The sequence below is a fragment of the Pongo pygmaeus genome, chromosome 4, assembly GCF_028885625.2.
Source record: "Pongo pygmaeus isolate AG05252 chromosome 4, NHGRI_mPonPyg2-v2.0_pri, whole genome shotgun sequence".
NCBI classification, from domain to species: domain Eukaryota; kingdom Metazoa; phylum Chordata; class Mammalia; order Primates; family Hominidae; genus Pongo; species Pongo pygmaeus.
The window spans coordinates 152,290,058-152,309,750 of NC_072377.2; the positions used below are offsets into that span (position 1 = coordinate 152,290,058).

General features: G+C 38.7%; 1 protein-coding gene across 6 annotated transcripts in view; it reads right to left on the reverse strand.

The window, feature by feature from the left end:
* JAKMIP2 (janus kinase and microtubule interacting protein 2) overlaps nucleotides 1–19,693 on the reverse strand; it is a 194,982-nt gene that overhangs the window by 98,036 nt on the left and 77,253 nt on the right. For 2 of the 6 annotated variants that reach the window (XM_063665251.1, XM_054488700.2), the window contains exon 2: nucleotides 12,645–12,774. The exons of 3 other annotated variants lie outside the window; for them this stretch is intronic. The gene's annotated coding sequence lies outside the window, so the exon portion shown is untranslated. Of the gene's footprint in view, nucleotides 1–12,644; nucleotides 12,779–19,693 lie in introns of all 6 variants that reach the window. One more of the 6 variants, XM_054488701.2, reaches the window with a different exon arrangement.

Here is a 19,693-nt window from a genome sequence, read left to right on the forward strand (position 1 = left end):
AAATGCCCAAATTATTGGAGGGAGTGGCTTTCATGGAACATATTTATAACCGACAGCAAGATTTTCTATTTTAGGCATAAGTGAAACATATATAACCTATTCTGTTGTTTCCTTAGTGACTGTTTTCAAAGGTCTTGAATTTTCTTAAAAAGCTATCATAAAGCCACCTTTTCAAGGTGTCAGACATGAGCAGAAATGTCTATATATAGGAGAATAATGTGTGCCTGCTACTTAAAAAAGGCAGAACAATTTCAATATAAAGATGTATACAGATTAATATTACTTAAGTAAAAGTACATGAAGGTTGGATAAAATAGCTTTTGGATATATTATATAGTTCTATTATAAAGAATTGCATTTAATTTTCCATACTTTACATAAGAGAAACTGTCTACTAGTATTTTCTCTATGTTATACTATGGTATCTATAATATAGGAATAAATTACAGAGCAATACAGATCTGTTTTTAACATTGAGGATTCTTTTTTGAGTTTTGTCCCAGGGGTCAGTGCTCACCTACATTTTCTGTCCAGTTGATGGGATCTTAAAAGCAAGACTGTTAGGCTGACTAATGGAAGGTAGTCAACCTATCCACATAGGCCAAATTCCACAGGAAAATCACTTCAGGAATCAGACCATCAACTATCTTTTAGACCATAATTATGTGCAAGGCATTGTGGTAGAGTTAAAAATAATACAATATGTATCTACCAAAAAAGCCTGCATATTCTAAGTGCCGAAGAACACACACACACACACACACACACACACACACACACACACACACACACACTGAGAACAAGAGGAATTGTATCATGAGGCCAAGACTATATCTGGCTCCCTGTTAAATCCCAGTGTCTAATATAATATTGGGCATAGGTAAATTCTGAAAAAATTCTTCTGAATAAATAGATGACTTCACCAAAACAGAAGATTTTATGGTTAAGGCTGGGAAATGAAGGGTGAATAGAAGAGATTGAGGAAAGTTAAAAAGGTAGGACAAGTGGAGTTAAGTGTGAGGAATAAATTGTAGATCACTATGTTTGGTATGGAAAGTTTAATCTGAGAAACCAATAGATGTGCAGTTAGAAAAATAAACTGGAGGCAAGCTATGTATGTCTTGCCTGCCTAGATAGTGAATTTTTACTTGGTTTAATAATTACTGGGAATGTGATAAATATTTTTAAGAGAAGAGGCATGCTCTATTTTTTTTCTAAGAAGGGCTGAGCTTGAAGTTATATGCAGAGCAGAAGTGAAGAGAAAGAAATTAGAGGCTGTAGGTCCTGATAGAAATCTACTGCAAATGTTCAGAAATAAAAAGTGAAGCTTGGATTATGATGGAAGGGTAGAAGGGCTTTTCTCTTTCCTAAGCTAAAGGAGCTTACTCATCTCACCATTATCATTTTCTTCATCATTCCACATCTTCTCTTTAGAGAGCACTTAGTGTGTGCTGACCACTGTACAATGTAGCAATTTATGTGCATCCTTCCATTTCATACTTAAAACAAGATTGTGAGATACATGGAGTTATTATTTCCCATTTATAGATGGGATACTTGAGTTAATAGGAGGTCAACCCCTTATGCAAAGTCACAGTGCTAGCAAAATGACATAATTAGAATGTGTTTGAGCCTGAAGCTTCTTAGTGCTTCTCTCAAGCTAGTATGTAATGTAGGAAAAGTCTATATAATGTGCTCATTACTGGGCAATAGGCAAAGAGAGAAGGAAAGGTTGAAGATGATACCCAACTCTCAGTAAGGGACACTGGAAGAATGTAGGTAACATCAATGAACTCAGTAAGATCAAAGGAGTCACCCATGTGTTTCAAATAAGAAAAGCTAATATTTTCAGGGGGCTTAACATAAGCTAGGCACTACAGTAAATGATCTATATTAACTATTATATTAAGGAAAAAGAAGCTCAAAGAAGAAATATAGATTGTGCAAAATTGTAGGTGGTAAATAGAAAAGGCAGTACATAATAACATGGCTAGCCTTACTCCGGAGCCTGTAAGCCCAACTGTACCAGAAACACTGTACTAGAAATACTTCAGTTTGTTTTTACAGAAATCATATTTGAGGGAAAGCAGTACCATCTTCTTACTATTTATTGATTTACCTACTTTAAAAAATGTATTCCACAACTTATTTGAAAGCAATTTCTAAGCACTTTATAGAAATAAACTTCAACATAATGTGACGTAAGGCATTTAAAATGAAGTAGATAGCGTATATGTTTATATATATAAAGATAGGTGTTCAAATAGCAGTAATTTTTTTGAATGGCAGATCATTAGAGATCTTAATTTAAAATAATTGAGGCTTTTCTTTTCCTTAAGATTTCTATAATTGTTGTATAGCTTCTATAATCAGAATAAAATAATGTTTCTGGCATAGTGCAGGGTGGCGGGTACGGTGGGAAGCAAAACACAGAATTCAGTGAGGACAGGTGAAGCAAAAGGAAAATAAGGTAGACAAGCAGCCAAAGCTAGGAGTGAGGCTGGAACACAATGGCCATGCTTTTGACATAACATCATGAAAAGCTGGAATTAATGCAAACATAGGGACCTTGTTCCTAATCTGAAATGCTTTGGGCTCTAAAGTGCCTCTCCTCTTCATTGAACAGAGAACCAGCCATTAGTCATAGCGAGTCACAGCACAATTGTCCACTCTGCAAAACCTGACTTAATTGGAATCAACAAGGCCAGAACAAACTTCTGAATGTATGCCAGTCTCTTTTCATGAAGGGACTGTGCAGTCAGTTAGATTGGAATTTGAATAAATCGTTTTTTTGGAAATCAGTGTTGTGGGGGGGCACTGTTTTCCATCAAATTTACCTTTCTCGGGGAAGCCAGCCTCTCTCACACATATCTTACCAAACTCACGGGTACAAATCACTCAAGGAAATAAATTGGATACCCTATAATGTTCACTTTTTTCCCTTCAATGTCTCTATCACATATTTGCTCTATAGAAGCAGGGATTTCCCTGGGCCTGTTCACCACTGTATCCGCAGTGCTTAGCACGATGCCTCATAGTAGGAACTCTAAAATGTTTGCTGAAGGGGTACCTGAATGAAGCCAAAATGAAATTATCATTGGCAAGAGTAAAGAATTCCTTAAATCCACAAAATTTTAATGTTGTTCTTCCAAAGCACAGATGACTACAGCATGAAGTGTCACTTACCATTGAGTAAACCAAATATTGTTTTATCCACATTAAACTCTGTAGTATATTAATTGTATTTATATACTTAAAAATTGAGCAATATATTTCCAAATGTAAGAAATTTATGTTTGAGAAACACATTTTCCTCCAAGCATTTTCTTTATTACCTGGCACATGAAACTAGGAATTACAATTTCTCATTTTAAGTTTTAAGCTATTTCTATAGACAACTTGTTAGGAAAAACAAATCTCCAGGGCTCATAATTTTTTCTTACATATCTTAAAATCTCAGAAGATTCTGGGACCCACTGTTTTCTTTTTGTATAGTAAGCAATCTTTGATATTCCAAAGCCCTGGAGTCCTGGCCTATAATATTCTAGATCATCATAGCACTTGTAAGGATAATTACTGTTCATCCACTTACTCACCTCCTACTGTGACAGATGAATACTACCACTACTACTGCTAATCATCATCATAATTATCATTATTGACCATTTACTACTGCTGGTCACTGTGCAAATCTATTTACATGCATTATCTTTTTAATGCTCTGAGGTGAGTGTTAAAAGTCATCTTCCAGCCCTGAACGTATGATTTATGAATCCTCTCTACAACTCTTCCCCACTGGGAGAGACCAACATGTAAAAAATGAACTGCAGGCCTGAAGATGTAATGAGTGCTGCAACAGAGAAGCAAATCAGGCACTACTGGTACTCAGAGGAGGAGCTCCAACTCCCTGGGAAGGACAGAGAGTGTGTCTAACAGAAGGGATGGCTAAACTGAGTCTTGAAAGATGAGAGAGGATTTGCCCTGTGGTCCTGGCAATAAAGAAGAATTGAGTAAATATTATGTAAGAAAATTTGGTAAGAATTATGGATGTATCAAGACTATTGATTAGCTTGGAGTTGCAGGTAACATGCAGAAGGAGGAGAGAATTTCGAAAGGGCTCATTTTTATATCTGATATTAAAACTGGTCTATTCTTACACCTCACATGACAGGTAAAACATTTAATTTGGGAGAAGACAATTCTATTTTCTCAACTGTAGAATGGAAAGAAGCTATTTAATAATAACTCTATTACAATCTTTCTACATGCCAAGCACAGTATTTACCACTGTACATGTCTCAACTTATTAAAACAAATTCATGAGGTAGGTATCATTTTTCAGTTACATAAAAGAGAAAATGAAAACTTTTAAATTTGCCCAATGTCATGCAACTTGTATGCCTAGGAGCCATTCACTGACTCAATTAATGTTTTTTGAGAGCCTGTGATGTGTCTGACAAAATTTAAAATCAGTTCAGCCTGATTCCAAAACATTTGTTTTAACCGCTGCATGATCCTTGTCTTTCCCTTAGGACCAGAAAGACAACACTCTTTTTCATAACTATTATTGCCTTTAGAACACTCAGATGACTTACAAATAAGTCCTGTTCTATAGAAGTCAAAGTGTAAGGCCACTAAACACATTTGCTGTCCAGAGCATTATGAAGATTTAACAGAAGGCTATGTATTGTTCATTGTCATAATGTTCTGAGCACTGATTGAATTAATTGCTTAGGGCTTTTCACTTAGAAATCCCACTTTTTAGGGTGGTTATAAACTAGCAGTTAATATTTTTCCTATGTGAAATAGGGTTCAGGCAAGGGAGTGCTTTAATCCTGCAAAACTGAATGCACAACATAGCTATTGCATCGTAAAATGATCACATGAGATAGATAATTAAATAAGAGGGGATTTGGTGCCTAAATCTAGGGTTGTGGTTGAAAAACTTCTTATGATGTTGCACTGGTTGCTTCATAGAGTCTGATTAAATGCAACTAATAATAATAAATAATAGTCATTAATATTTCCCTTTTAATCATTCACATAACAAAGACTTAGTGAAGATAAATGATTGACCTTCTGCTCAGTGTTGGTAAGCAATGGAGACAGGATTTAATCTAAGCTGTTAGACTCTAGGGCCCATTCTCTTAACCGCATCACTATAGTCCCACCCTTAAAGGATGGTGGCAAAAGATACATGGAATAAAGCCGGTAAAGCATTCCACATGGTACGTGTCTAAGTGCTCTGTTCTAAAATCAGCTTCTTCAACAACTATGTATTGAATGCTACATAGCTGCCAAGCACTGTACTTGGTATGGAAGATACAGCAGTGAATAAATAAAACAGACATATATTGTTGGCTCATGGAGCTGCTATGTTAGTTGGAGACCCACATAATAAGCATGCTAAGTAAATATACTGAGCTAGATTATAATAATAATGTGTTATGGGAAAAAATAATACAGAACAGAGGTCGACAGGAAGGATCCAGGTGGTGCTGTGATTTTAGATCTGAGAAAGCCTAAGTAGTTGCTATTTGATTAAAGGCTGATGCCTGGGGGGAAAGCGTGCCAGGGTAGTGAGGAAATAATACAACAGATCCACAGTGAGCACAGACGTCCAAGTTCCAGGAACTTCAGGGAGCCGGGGAGGCTGGAGGAATGAGTGAGTTAGGACAGCAGCCAACTAGAGGGCAGACATTAATGGGAGGGCAGTGTGTGCAGACCATGCTGTGCTTTTTAGGCCATTTTGCATTGATTTAAGCTTTTACTCAGAGTGGGTAGGAAGCCACAGGAGGAGTTGAGAGGGGCAGTGTCCTGATCTGACTTAGCTTTTAACATTTTACTCTGACTGCTCTAGTAAAAGGAGAAGACTGAGCATAAGGGTGGAATTAAGCGGACTGGTTTGGAAGTCACTGCAAAAATCCAGCTTGGAGACGGTAGCGGCTTAGACCAGAGTGGAAGCAAGGGAGGTGGTGATAGGACTAGATGAAAGCTGATGGTAATCCTTTTTGGGTGGATGTTTCATCAGAATCACGGGATCAGTAAGTTGAGCTGAGATGCAGAGCCACGTTGATCTGATGATGTATTAAACAGTACACGTTACTGTTTGTTCCTAAAATGTATAAAGATCCCACTCCAAGCAGGGCATTGTGCCAGGCACTGCAGCTAAAACACTCTGAGGGTGTCCATGCCCTCAGAGAGCTGTCCTCCTATTAAGAGGATAATAGTTACACCATAACTATATGTGGCTGCAGAATACGGCTATAGCACATTTGTTCAATGAATATTCACTGCATACACAGTTTTAGGGGCTGGAGATAGAGCTGAGGATAGAATAAACAAACATCCTTGCTTTCCTGGAGTTTATACTCTAGCAGAGTGAAACAAAAATCAGCAAGATAACTATGTAAGTTATATAGTATGTTAAAAGGTAATAATGAGAGACTTCATGACGATCTAGCCCACACCTGTGCAACACTGTCATAGTGAAAAATTAGAAACAATGCACTGTCCATGTAAAGGGGAACAGCTTGGGCTGGACACAGTGGCTCACACCAGTAATCCCAGCACTTTTGGAGGCTGAGGCGAGGAGATCGCTTGAGACCACAAGTTTGAGACCAGCCTAGGCAACATTATGAAACCCTGTTTCCACAAACAAACAAACAAACAAACAAAAATTGTTAGGCATGGTATTTGGGAGGCTAAGGTAGTAGGATCACTTGAGCCCAGAAGGTTGAGGGTGCAGTGAGCAATTATGGCACCACTACACTCCAGCCTGGGTGACAGAGTGAGACCTTGTCCCTAAAAAAAGCTTAAAAAACAAAAATAAAAAAAGGACCAGCATAATAAAGTGGTATGTCCAGTCTATAAATTACTATGCAATAGTTTAAAAACACATAGGAAGATCTACATGAACCAATGAGGGTAGTTGCACCTCAAAACATTTAAAGAGCAAGATGATGAATGAAGTCCAAAGTATAATGTCATTCATGTAAAAAACTAAAGAGATTTTATACATATATATATATGCACATATGTACACACATCTATGTGGACCTATAGGTACATACATGCATAAAAACATTTTGGAAAGATATACGAGGTAACAGGGTCCATCTCATTGAGGGATCAAAAAGTCTTCCTGGATGCCTCACAAGGTTCATTGCAAACCCTCTGGGGAATGTGTCTCAGGTGAGTGTGTAGCTCCTTCTCCAGTGCTTCGTGGCCATTGCATGATGCATACTGTGTGGCCCTCTGCAGGATAAACCTAACCTTGACCACAACTCTGACAAATTATATACCTGGATCTGTTGCTGGAAATGCTGAGACCCTTTGGGTACACAGGATGGGTCCTGGGAGAAAATGGGATTTCTCCTCTCTCCCCTGTCTCCAACACCTTCCTGGGGGTAGGAGTCTGAAGCTCTATTCTGGTCTCCTTTTCCTCATGGGTTATCTCACCCACTCATTCAGCCTTCTCAAGATTGGTTAATGTGATGAACTACTCCAGTCAAAGTGCTAGCAGATAGGGAGGTAGTTTGGTATTTTAAAACTCTCTCATCCCCCAGATACATGAGTTTTATTTTAAAAGTGGGATAGGAGACACAAGCATTGCATACGATTGTATATGAGAAAACACTGTTACCCATAAACCATTGTAAATATATTCCATTATTAAAATGATTAATATTTGCTATCCCACCCTCTCCATTGTGCACAGATGAAATGTTATTGTTACTATTAACCTTCTCACCTCCTCCATGGTACACAGACTGGGGAATGCTATTAATAGTTTCCCCCATTCCCCACCCAGCTCCTTCTGTTACTGTGAAGTAATTTGGATGAACCATGCTAGGCTTAAAAGGCCAAGGGTTTCATCAAAAAGTGGGCAAAGGATATGAACAGACACTTCTCAAAAGAAGACATTGATGCAGCCAAAAAACACATGAAAAAATGCTCACCATCACTGGCCATCAGAGAAATGCAAATCAAAACCACAATGAGATACCATCTCACACCAGTTAGAATGGCAATCATTAAAAAGTCAGGAAACAACAGGTGCTGGAGAGGATGTGGAGAAATAGGAACACTTTTACACAGTTGGTGGGACTGTAAACTAGTTCAACCATTGTGGAAGTCAGTGTGGCGATTCCTCAGGGATCTAGAACTAGAAATTCCATTCGACCCAGCCATCCCATCACTGGGTATATACCCAAAGGACTATAAATCATACTGCTATAAAGACACATGCACACGTATGTTTATTGTGGCATTATTCACAATAGCAAAGACTTGGAACCAACCCAAATGTCCAACAATGATAGACTGGATTAAGAAAATGTGGCACATATACACCATGGAATACTATGCAGCCATAAAAAATGATGAGTTCATGTCCTTTGTAGGGACATGGATGAAATTGGAAATCATCATTCTCAGTAAACTATCGCAAGAACAAAAAACCAAACACCGCATATTCTCACTCATAGGTGGGAATTGATCAATGAGAACACATGGACACAGGAAGGGGAACATCACACTTCGGGGACTGTTGTGGGGTGGGGGGAGGGGGGAGGGATAGCATTGGGAGATATACCTAATGCTAGATGACGAGTTAGTGGGTGCAGCGCACCAGCATGGCACATGTATGCTTATGTAACTTACCTGCACATTGCGCACATGTACCATAAAACCTAAAGTATAATAATAATAATAATAATAATAATAATAATAATAATAATAAAAAGGCCAAGGGTTTTTCATCTTCCCTATTCCAAGTAGCATTCTTTCTCCTTAATGTTGAAATTTACAAAATACTTGAATATGATGCAGACACTATACTCACCTCACCCTTTATATGAAATAACTGGGGCTCAGAATTGTGCACTTACCCAAGGCTGCACAAAGCTGGGATTTAACCCAAGCCTTCTCCCGAACCTTGTGTTCATGTAGCACAACCCAAGCTTTGGCCCTGAAGGATTCTTTACACACAGACTTTCTCTCCTAAAGTCTAGCCCAGAAGAGAGGAGTGTTTGCTTCTCTTTTGACTCAAGGGCACATGACGGTGCTGGCTGGTCAGCGGAGGTAGACCTGGAGCAAAGGCGATTAGGTTTGTGATGTCCACTCCTCATGGGAAGGGAGTCTGTGCATGGGAGTGGATAAACAGCACCGTGGGTGACTCCTTGAGACTTTTTGCTCCTGTGTTTCCCTGTGCATGTGTTTGTCTCTGTGTCCTTCTCTCACGTCTTTAAACAGGATGCTTCTTCCTGTTTTGGGGCCTTTACATGTCCCATTCCCTTTGCAAAGTCCTGTCTTCCATAGATTCTAATCATCTCAGCTCCAGTGTCATTGACTCAAGGAAGCTGTTATTGGTTGAGTCATGTCTCTTAAAAGATATGTTTAAGTCCTAACTCCCAGTACCAAGGAATGTCACCTTACTTGGAAATAGAGTCTCTGCAAATGTAATCAAGATGACTGATGTCCTTTTAAAAAGGAAAATTTAGACACAAACATACAGATATATCCAGGGGAGAATGTCATGTGAAAACGAAGGCAGAGATTGGGGCATTGTGTCTACAAATCAAAAAACATGAAGGAATGCCAGTGACTACCAGAAGCTAGAAGTGAGGATGGAATAGTCTTCTCAGAGCTCCGGAAAGAACCAAGCTTGCTGACACCCAGTTTCAGACTTCTGGCCTCCAGAACTGTGAGAGGATGCATTTCTGTTGTTTTAAGCCACCAGTTTGTGGTAATTTGTTACAACAGCTCTAGAAAATAAATACAGATCTTTCTGATATTTTCAGATCAGGCTAGGTTCTTCTAGTGCATGTTTTCACAATATCAGCTATTTTTCTAAATAACATGTATCACAGCTTGTGGTTATATATTTGATTTTTTAAATCAATGTTTATCTCTCCCACTAAAATGAAAGACTTGTGAAAGTAGGGAGAGTGTTTGCTCATATGACTAATATAAAAACAGTATGATGAACATTTTTTAAATGAAAGAAACAGTAAATGAATGAATGGATTGATGAATGACAAGAAGAGAGTACAGCACTTGTAATTTTGGCCTGGGTACATGCGGAAACGGTCCATTTGAAAGCATAATAAAGCTTGCTCTCTCTTTCTCCATCTAGATTTGAACAATGGTCTTTTTAAAAGTCTATGGGTAATGATAAGATTGACAAAATAGTTCACAATATCACGGAAATCTGTCAACACTAACACTGATGATAATTACTGTAAAACTGTGAAAAATGAAAACAAATAATTTCTGTTAGAGAAAATGAATGCTTTTTATCTTATATCTTATTATCAAACAGCACAATCATAATTATGTGTGCCATCAATTTTGTATATGATCTAAAATTATAAACCATTTTTGAGGGAAACAGTAAAATTATACATTTTTTCCTATCTTTAAAGTTAGCTATTTATAAACATGATATTCACATATCATAAAAATTACTGGAAGAATGATGTTGCTTTATGCTTAAGGACAAGAACTCTGGAGTCAGACCCTAGGCTTAAAGGCCAGCTCTTATCTCTTACTGTGTGACCTTGGGCATGTTACTTAACATCTCTCTGCCCAGCTTTTAATTTCTGCCTCATAGAGTAGTTGTTTGGATGCATCTAATAAACTAATACTGTTCATGTAAATACATACCGAGGTAATTGGCACATTGTAAACCTCCATACATTTTCACCATTATCAGACATGTGACATTTGATGAGATCATGGTGAGTAGTCATTCAGCTCTTCTCACCTACTTACATCATCAGAACCACACATTACAAATCATTTTCCCTTTTCATCTTTAAGAATCAGAAAGCAATGAACAAAATAGGTGAGTGATGTGTGGGATTAAGGGTGGCAAAGAGATATCAGAAACACATTTTTTAATTAAAAAAGGGGCTGAAAACATAATGTTTTAATTTGTGGCAAGAGAGTAAGAGGCACAAAATAAAATGTTAAAAAAAAAACAAATTGGAATTAAAACTCCCTGCTTTCATTCTTTTGAAAGCATTAATTTATTTTATGGTAGATTTTTAAGTTCAAGTTTTTGCACTTTCATTTCAGTCCTGTCAAGTCAAAATTTCAAACGACTGTTAAAATCTTAGGTTAACTGAATGGTTTAAATCCTTAGAATTACAATCAATTTGGGGGTTATACTTCTGATCAAATAAATAGAATTTCATAAAATCAAAGTAATTAAGCATATCTACTGTGGTGGCCCCTTCTCAAATAAATCCTTTCTACTAACAACACTTTCAAGAACTTGGTTATTGAAGTTCCAGATAGGTGAAGTTTACGATGGACACTGGATTAATAACTTCTCTTCATCTGCAGCTCGGCTACATCAATTCCCACATTTCCTCTCCTAAGAGAGCCAATTAATAGTTTTAAATTGGTATCAGAATAGCCAGTCTAGAACCCAGCTCTTCTCCTGGTGTCAAATATGATCACTCTCATTCAACCTCAGATTTAATGTTGACTTGTCTGCTGGAAATCACTACTGCCTACACTGGGAAAATACCAAGTTTTTTAAAAAAACTCCTTTAATGATCCATTTTGGCTAGAGAGCATAAAGTTGATTTTCCAGGGAGATGCCAGCAGCTTGTGCTCTTTTTGGGTGCCTCTCATCTTATCTTTGTGGTTAATTATGGAGTCACAGTCATATCATGGGCAACTAAAATAGGAATAGGACTCCTTCATGGGCTGTCTATACCACAAGCAGTCATTACCCCGGGTCAGGACTTCCTGAGAATAAAGAGGGTATACAGGAAAATGAACAAGCCAACAAGATTCCTACAGATCCTATAATTGTCTAGTGAAATTGATAGGCTATGCTTGTCAAAGCTGCTGTTTGGCATTCTCCCCTTCCTGTCTCTCCCTCCCTCCTGGTGACTGGCAATTTCCATCTGCAGCTTTTACAATTTGATGTGTAATTTGGCTTCTCATGTCTCCCTGAATGTGCCTTCGTGTCACTTCTACTTTTGAGATTGCATCTTTCTCAAACTTATCTCTTGGTATTGTTCAGATTCACTCTTCTTTGCTGTTGAATAGCCAGAATTCATCTTTGAAAAATTTACTGTGAAAATAAAAACAACTGTCAAATGAAGAAAATAAAACACACAGAACTAAACTGTTTTGTCAGGCATAGAAATTAAATTTTAAGTCTGTTGTACTTTTGATGAAAGTATGCACATATGGGCTTAGAGCTTATCAAATTGTGACAAATTTTGTGTTTGTTTAAGGTTCTACACTGGAGGCTGAGTAACTTGGAGGCACAGGATAATAAAAGCACATGCAAGCGAGCCAATTTGTTTTATATGTAACCATTTCAGATGCAGGATCAGAAGGATTTTCTCCCTTCATTCTCAAATTTCTGCTAGGCATGAGTATTTATGATCAAGCTAGATTCAAAACAAACTAACAATGTGTTAAATATTAACACCCAGGACTCTTATGGAATGAATTTTTTTGTACTAAGTTTGGCAGTTTATAGACAGTTGCCAATGATCCAACTAAATTAAGTGCTGTTGAATACATGCTTAAATAAAGAAAAGCCTATTTAGTAGTTGAGAGGCTAAAAAAGAAAAGCAAAATGGCACAATTGCCAGGCTTCCTTCCACACCTACCTCTAAGGTAGAAGACTCTCAAGGATCCAGACTTCCTTTTCATAGACTCCAGATAGATGAGGTTTATGATGGACACTGGATTAATGGCTTCTGTTAGTCTGCAGCTTGGCTATATCAGTTCCCACATATCCTGTCTCGAGAGAGCCAGATGAATAGGATTCCTCCTTAGGGCATTATTGAATGGCAATGGCACTTCTCCAATAGTAGCATCCCTAGCGTGGGCATCAGGCCCAGATATTTATTATATGTTCTTCCATAGCTTCTGACCAGCAAGTAAGGTTTGCGTTTTTATTTCTTCCTCTATTGTTACGGAAGTGAAAGGCACGTGTGTGTGTGTGTGTGTGTGTGTGACAGAGAGAGAGAGACAGAGACAGAGAAAGAGAGAGAGAACAAGTGAGCAAATTCAGAAACTTTTCCCCCTCATTTATACTAATTTTTATATACTGATTGATAGAAATTGAGATTTAACTCTTGATGTAACTGCTTGACTTACTTAGACTGAGACCTAAGTTATATATAATAGAAACTTTTTTTCTGGCAAAATTATATAGAATAACACATAGTTCTATTATATTATACATTTTAGAGCCCAAAAAGATGAAGTGTTTTAAGTCTGAATATAATATTATAATATTTGCTTTCATTTTAAAGGAGAGACAAAAATACAACAATATTTTATGGAGATCTTTCCAATTACAGGCTTCTACCAGCCTTAACTTTCCTTATCTCAATAAAGGTTAGGAAGTCATATCCCTTATGGAGGTTGGACAAAATTTAGTAAACATATACTGAGTGCTAACCATATTTAAGATATTGCTCTATATAAGGTTTACTGAGACTGACATGTTGCAAAACTTCAGGAGATGCCATTCATGTATACTTCTGATATGGTTTGGCTGTGTCCCCACCCTAAACTCAGCCTGAATTGTAGTTCCCATAATCCCCATGTGTCATGGGAGAGGCCCAGTGGGAAGTGATTTGATCATGGGGACACTTTCCCTCATGCTGTTCTCATGACAGTGAGTGAGTTCTCACAAGATTTGATGGTTTTATAAGGGGCTTCCCCGTTTGCTTGGCATTTCTCTCTGTGCTGCCATGCAAAGAAGGATGTGTTTGCTTCCCCTTCTGCCATAATTGTAAGATTCCTGAGGCCTCCTCAACTGTGCAGAACTGTGAGTCAATTAAATCTCTTTCCTTTATAAACTACCCAGTCTGGGTATTTCTTTATAGCAGTGTGAGAACAGACTAATACAGTAAATTGGTACTGCAGAGAGTGCCATGCTGGGATAAGGATACCTGAAAATGTGGAAGCAACTTTGGAACTGGGTAACAGACAGAAGTTAGAACAGTTTGGAGGGCTCAGACAAGATAGGAAAACATGGGAAAGTTTGGACCTTCCTAGAGACTTGCTGAATGGCTTTGACCAAAATGCTGATAGTGATGTGGACAATGAAGTCCAGGCTGAGGTGGTCTCAGATGGAGATGAGGAACTTGTAGGGAACTGGAATAAAGGTGATTCTTGCTATGCTTTAGCAAAGAGACTGGCAACATTTTGCCCCTGCCCTAGAGATCTGAGGAACTTTGAACTTGGAAGAGATGATTTAGGGTATCTGGCAGAAGAAATTTCTAAGCAGCAAAGTGTTCAAGAGGAAGCAGAGCATAAAAGTTCGGAAAATTTGCAGGCTGATGATGCAATAGAAAAGAAAAACCCATTTTCTGGGGAAGAAATCCAAGTCTTCTGTAGAAATTTGCATAAGTAACAAGGAGCCTATATTAGTTTGTTTTCACACTGCTAATAAAAACATACCTGAGACTGGAAAGAAAAAGAGGCTTAATTGGACTTACAGCTTCACATGACTGAAGAGGCTTCAGAATCATGGCAGGAGGTGAAAGGCACTTCTTACATGGTGGCAGCAAGAGAAAAATGAGGAAGAAGCAAAAGTGGAAACCCCTGATAAACTCAGCAGATCTCATGAGATTTATTCACTATCATGAGAATAGCACGGGAAAGACCAGCCCCCATGATTCAGTTATCTCCCCATGGGTCCCTCCCACAACATGTGGGAATTCTGGGAGATAAAATTGAAGTTGAGATTTGAATGGGGACACAGCCAAATCATATAAAAGCCAAATGTTAATCACCAAGACAATGGAGAATATGTCTCCAGGGCATGACAGAGACCTTCACAGCAGCCTCTCCCATCACAGGCCCGGAGGCCTAGAAGGAAAAAATGGTTACATAGGTTGGGTCTAGGGCCACCCTGCTGTGTGCAGCCTGGGGACTTGGTGCCCTGCATCCAAGCTGCTCCAGCTGTAGCTAAAAGAGGCCAAGGCACATCTTGGGCCATGGCTTCTGAGGATGCAAATCCTAAACCTTGGCAGCTTCCACATAGTGTTGAGCCTGCTGGCGCACAAAAGTCAAGAATTGAGGTTTGGGAACCTCTGCCTAGATTTCAGAGGATGTATGAGAATGCCTGGATGTCCAGGCAGAAATTTGCTGCAGGGGTGGAGTCCTCATGGAGAACTTTTGCTAGGGCAGTGCAGAAGGGAAATGTGGGGTTGGAGACCTGACACAGAGTCACCACTGGGGCACTGCCTAGTGGAGCTGTGAGAAGAGGACCACTGTCCTCCAGACCCCAGAATGGTAGAGCCACCAACAGCTTGCACTGTGTGCTTGGAAAAGCCGCAGACACTCAACAGCAGCTGTGAAAGCAGCTGGGAGGGGGGCTGTATCCTGCAAAGTCACAGGAGCAGAGCTTCCCAAGGCCATGAGCCCATCTCTTGCATTAGTGTGACCTGAATTTGAGATATGGAGTCCAAAGAGATCATTTGGAAACTTTAGGGTTTAATGACTGCTCTATTGGATTTTGGACTTGCATGAGCCCATAGCCTCTTTGTTCTGGAATTTGTCCCATTTGGAACAGGTGTATTTACCCAATGCCTGCACCCCATTGTATCTAGGAACTAACTTACTTTTGATTTTATAGGATCATAGGCAGAAGAGACTTGCCTTGTCTCAGATAAGACTTTGGACCTGGACTTTTGGGTTAATGCTGGAATGAGTTAAGACTTTGGGGTACTGTTGGAAAGGCATGATTCTGTTTTGAAATGTGAGGACACAAGATTTGGAGGGATGGGGGTAGAATGATATGGTTTGGCTGTGTCCCCACCCAAATCTCATCTTGTACTGTAGTTCCCATAATCCCCATGTGTTGTGGGATGGACCCAGTGGGAAGTGATTGGATGATGAAGGTGGTTTTCCTCATGCTATTCTCATGATAGTGAGTGAGTTCTCACAAGATCTGATGGTTTTATTAGGGCTTCCTCCTTCACTCAACACTTCTCTCTCCTGCTGCCTTGTGAGGAAGGACGTGTTTGCTTCCCCTTCTGCCATCACTGTATGTTTCCTGAGGCCTCCCCAGCCATGCGGAACCATGAGTCAATTAAACCTCTTTCTTTCATAAACTACCCAGTCTCAGGTATTTCTTCATAGCAGCATGAGAATGGACTAATATAGCTTCCTAGAGTTGCTCAAAATGGAAAGCAGTTGTACAAAAATAATCTGGATTTTCACCGGTACTCTGTGGGCCATAGAATAATGCCACCTCCTCAGCTCTGAAAGCTTTTAACAGTCTGGCTTGAACCTCATTTATCACAATCTATGTTATCTAAGATTTGGCTATATAAGATCTATTCACTGCCTACCTTTTCCTGTAATTGGTCTATGCTCTTCTATCCCCCAGGCCTTTGCTCATGCTATGACCTAATCAATAAAAGAGAAAATATACACCCATCTATTATTACATATGGTAGGAAAAACACTAAAGCATATCACATTTGAACTGTAGGGTAAAGAAAATTTAAAGAAAATAATGGCAGTTAAAGTTCTGATTTGGTAGGTTGAAAGAATGCTGCTGGCTTGAGTAGGTGTTGACATGAGCAGAGTTGCGTTCAAGTAAGTTAAGATGAGTTACAGTAAGAAAACGTGTACAATTGTTAAATAAGACAGAATCAGGCTCTAGCCTGGGTGGAAATGGTGAAGAACAGATGTAGAGAGAATTCCAGGGTAAGAGAAAGTAATTGAAAGATCTAGGGAAGTTGTTTACATTGGTGAAAAAAAAAACAATTAGAGTGGGACTCTTTAAATAACAGCAAGACCACAAGAAAAGAGGGTAGGCAGAGAGGCAAGTGAGGTGGGATGAAGGCTGAGTGGCTTGAGGAATAGAGAGGAATTAAGAAACATTTTTTACCCCAGCCATAAATGAACTAGTTTTCTTGAATATCTTACTCATAAAGCCCCTAAAATTTCTGGATTAACAACAATAGCAAAAGCCAATCACAGAACAAAAATAGAATTCCAGAAATACAAACACCACAGATGGCTCTATCCTTACAGCATCAGCTAAAATGTGATGCCTATTATACACTGGGGATAGGCAACAAATGCTAGTGTTTCAAGAGTAGGACTTTCTTTGTATGAAGTAGTTTGCATAAAATTGGGTTTCCAAAGAGAACTAAAGGCAACCTGCCCTTCCTGAAGAACACCAAGGAAAACTGTCTATTCAAACTTGGTGCTGTGTGAAGCAGAAAATTATTCTCTGGCATGAAGCCACAGGTCATCCTTCATGGTGGTGTGTGACCTAAATGCACGCTATCTATGTTGGTTGAAAGCATATTGGCTGAAAGGCCAGTGCTCCCAATGATCAAAGAGAAGCAAATTCAAAACCTCTTTGGAGAAACACCCTTTTAACACAGACCTCAAAACATTTCCCCAGATAAAGTTCTCAAGTAGAAAAGTTCATGGAGTGGAGGGAAACAGAAATAAAATCAGACTATTAGAGATTCAAATATTGAAATTATTAGTCATAGAGTATAAACTATATCAAAAATAGTTAAAAATATGAAAAATATTAAAAATAAAATAAGGGATATAAACAAAGAACTAGTGGCTATAAAAATAAATCAAACCTTTAGGATGGAGAAAAATAATTATAATTGAAAATTAAAGGGGTGGTAAACATTAGGTTAGATACAGATAAAGAGACATTTAGTGAACTAGCAAGTATATCTAAAGAAATTATTCAATAGTAGGAACAAAAAGACATATTTAAAATATATATACATGGTTAAGACAAATGGAAATCAGAGTGAGAAAGGCTAATATATATCTCATGCAGTTTCTAGGAGGAGAAAATAGGCCAACCTGGGACAAGTATACTAATATTTGAGGAGATATAACAGCAGCTTTAGAATTTAGCTGTCTTTAAGTGTCTCATGGGAGAAATTCAGCTGTGTATTTGTTTCCCCATTTTGTCACTACTAAAAGGTTTGATCAGAACCAAGTCCAGATTCTCAGCCCCTAGCCATAGCCAGGAATTAGCAAATCTCTGAGGGAAAAAACAACTGCTGATCTTCAGATCACCTCTGGAAGTTTATTGCCTTCCTGGAATTTTAGTCCCCCTAAACTTGCTTTCTTTTGTAGCTCTCAGATGCCTTTAATATATAATTTTTGTAACATATCTGGCTTTTAAAATTGTTTTCAGTGGAAGCATGGAGCTGTCATGGGCTAGTTCATTCTAGCAGAAAGTGGAAACTAAGGGTGGTGTCTTTGATATTTGAGCATATTCATTTGGTTGGCATATTTATGTGGTTGGAGGAAGGTATAATAATAAAGAAAAGTATGGGAGCTGGGAGTGAGATTATGTAGAGTCCTGTAGGCTATGGTAAGAATTTGTTTTGTAAAAAAAGCTGTAAGGTCAAAATATGCTGAAGACCAATGCCATAAAGGAAAAAGTCTCAAAAGAGAGAAACAAGATAAATAAAAGGAATATGATTCTGGAAAGGGAAGAGGGTATCCTGGGATTACACTCAAGAAGGATGGATCCAGAGGCAGTGAAAGAAGTTAAATTACTTTGTGATCAGATACTGGTTTATGGTTGATTAGTGGAGACAGAATATTTTAAAGATAAAAAGAGTGCTGATTCCTTTTCCTTACCCTCATAGTTAGTGCAAGTAAGATGAAGAGCAGCCTCTACTTGAAAAGGAAGGAAGGAATCTTCTTGTGAGCAAAAGTTACTTGTTATGGTCTGAATGCTTTTATCCCCCTAAAATTCATAAATTGAAATCTAACCCCTACAGTGACAGTATTAAGAGGATGGGCCTTTGGAGGTGAGTAGGTCACAAAGGCTTGACCCTCATCAATCTTTGATCATTGGGAGCACTGGCCTTTCAGCCAATATGTTTTCAACTAACATAGATAGCATACATTTAGGTCACACACCAGCATGAAGGATGACTTGTGGCTCCATGCCAGAAAATAATTTTGTCCTTCACACAGCACCAAATTTGAATAGGCAGTGCAACTAGTGCCATTATGAAAGAAGCCCAAGGAGGCTTGTTTGCCCCTTCTGCCATGTGAGGATGCAGCAAGTAGGTGCCATTTATGAGGAATGAGCCCTCACAAGACACCAAATGTGCTGGTGCCTTGATCCTGGACTTATCAGCCTCAAAACTGTGAGCAATAAATTCCGTCATTTATAAATTACCCAGTGTAAGGTATTTTGTTATAGCAGCTAGAATGGACTAAGCCACTACTGACCACTCATTTTGCTTGCACATTATCTCTCCATTCTTCTGATAACAGAACTGCCTTTGGGGAAACATCCCTTCTTATTCTGAGTCCATATGATTTTAGTAGAGTCAGCTGCATTTTCCCTTCTGCCTCTTTCTAATTGCCTGACACAAAAGTCGAAACATGATCCAGAGCAACTGCTTACAGCAAACTCAATTTTGTCTAGTGAAACCCAATTCTAGAACTTTTGATGGAACTATTTTACTGGGGTTGATGGAATATTAATCTGAACCTGCTAGTGGCTACCTTGCTAACACAAGGGAAGAACCAACACAGAAGAAACAGCTAAGCTATGAGGATGCAAAGGCATAAGAATGATACAATGGACTTTGAGGACTAGGGGGAAAGGGTGGAAGAGGGGTGAGGGATAAAAGACTACACATTGAGTACAATGTACATTGCTTGGGTGATGGGTGCA